The sequence below is a fragment of the Pteropus medius genome, unplaced genomic scaffold (assembly GCF_902729225.1).
Source record: "Pteropus medius unplaced genomic scaffold, Ma_sr-lr_union100, whole genome shotgun sequence".
Lineage (NCBI taxonomy): Eukaryota > Metazoa > Chordata > Mammalia > Chiroptera > Pteropodidae > Pteropus > Pteropus medius.
In genome coordinates this window covers 3271869-3274075 of record NW_024344371.1, presented here as the reverse complement: position 1 = coordinate 3274075, position 2207 = coordinate 3271869, and the positions used below count along the sequence as shown (strand labels likewise).

General features: G+C 36.2%; 1 pseudogene; it reads right to left on the bottom strand.

Annotated features, from left to right (window-relative positions):
- Nucleotides 1–244: 244 nt before the first annotated feature.
- LOC120608609 (uncharacterized) lies at nucleotides 245–359 on the bottom strand (annotated as a pseudogene).
- Between the last annotated feature and the right edge of the window lie 1848 nt (nucleotides 360–2207).

Genomic DNA, 2207 nt, shown 5'->3' with positions numbered 1-2207 from the left:
AATTCTGTGTAACTCCTTAGATCTGGGTGTCGAGTCTCTATTGCCTCATGGTCTGATCACTTCTCTCCTCTGACTGCTGTATCACTTATGGGTCATTCCTTTGATTCAACATTTAACAAAACATTACTTGTGATTAGTTTATTTTTGCATCATATTTTCATGTAATCTTTTATGTGTTTATATATATATATATATATATATATATATATATATATATATATATATATATATATATATATTTTAACACCTACAGCACCTGGTATTCCTAAGAGGTCTCCCATCCAAGCACTACCCAGGCTCAACCTTAGCTTCCGAGATCAGATGAGATCGGGCACATTCAGGGTGGCACGGCCGTAGACTGTGTTTATATTTTAATTACTCAATTAAATCGTAATTTATTTTAAAAATATAAATTATTTATTACATTTTCTCAATCTGTTTTCCCCATTCATGTAACCAAAACATGTTTGTGGGATTTGCAGTATATATCAAACACAATATTGGAGAAAATTTTTTATGACATGCTCCTAGCCATAGAAGAATTTATCATCTAATGGAAGAGTCAGAAATAAAAATAAATAGGTATAGCAATGATGAATGCTGTGTTAGAGGTGTGTGCAGTGTACTTTGGGCACACGAAGAAGAAATGCCTTAACAGATTAAAAATTGTCACAGAAGATGGCACCTGGGTCTATTGTTAAATGAGGAATAATAGCTAAGAAGATGGACAATGATGAAAGGGCGTTCTAGGCAGAGCAAAGGTAAATAGTGAAAAAAAAACATATAGTTTATTTGTAGGTCACAAATAATTAGGCCTGGGTAGATGGAAGAGAGACAATTTGGAAAGACAGACTCATAAAAGCCTTTAAATACCAACCTAAGAGTTTGACTCAATCCTGGGTACAATGAGAAAAACAGTGAGGAGATTTTTAAATTTAACCTTTCAATGAAATCATATGTATATTAAGGTACACAACTCAGATTTACAACTCTATGAATTTTGCAAAACAAAACACACCTGTGTAGCCAACACCTAGATTGAGGGGAAAAAAAAAAAACACTATTAGAATCCATGGAAAGACTTTAGACAATTAAAATATATTATCAGACTTCCATTTTGAAAAAAATTTTTGGCGGAAGAAGCTGTTGGCAGAGACCTCATTTAAATAGCAAAAGCAAAAAATAAAAAAATAGTGGCATTGTGAATAAAGAGGAGGGGTATGTTTAAGAAATATTTAAGAGGCAGAATCAGTAACATAAGAGGCAGTATTTTAATAGACCATTATGCTCATAGGGACCAATAATGCCCTTATGGAACCTACTCTGTGGATCTTTAGCAAAGACCCTGTTTTGTAAGATTCAGAGAGACAGAACCAATAGTGTGTGTGTGTGTGTGTGTGTGTGTGTGTGTGTGTACACTCAAGATGTGCCAAAGTCATTTTATTGTGGTCCTGGTAACTTCAAGTTATCTTAGTAGATAGATAGGTAGATAGATGACAGATAGACAGACAGTCAGACAGACAGACAGACAGATGGATAATAGAGATTTATTATAAGGAATTGGCTCACATGATTACATGATTATGAAGGCTGGAAGCCCCAAGATCTGTAGTCAGCAAACTAGAGACCCAGGAAAACTAATGATATACGATCTAGTCCAAGTTCAAAGGTCTGAGCACCAGAGAGCAGTATGGTATAAGTTCCAGTCTGAAAGCAGGCAAGCTGAAAGGCCAGAAGCTGAAGTTCCAGTATGAGCCCAAAGGCAGGAAATAACTGACGTCCAGCTTAAGGTAGTTAGGCAAGAGGATTTGCTCTTACTCAAGGGATGGTGTCTTTGTGTTCTATTCATGCCTTCAACTGATTGCATGAGGACCACCCACAGTAGAGAGGGCTCTCTCTTTTATTCCAATTTAAATGTTACTCTTATCCAGAAACACCCTCCCAGACTCACCTAGAATAATGTTTGATCAAATGCCTGAGCATCCCAAGGCCCTTGCAAGTTGACACATAAAATTAACCATCACAGCCCCTGTCTGTGGGTTGTTCATTGAATGAGCACTAGAAGAATTGGGCTCTGTGACTTTCTACTTGTTCTACCTCTGTTGCTGATTTCATTTCTGTTTGCCATATTTTTTTCTTTAGATGGTCTAGCAGCCCTTTTCTCTCTTTAGGGTAACTCAAAAATTCTTCTTTCATCCATGTACATA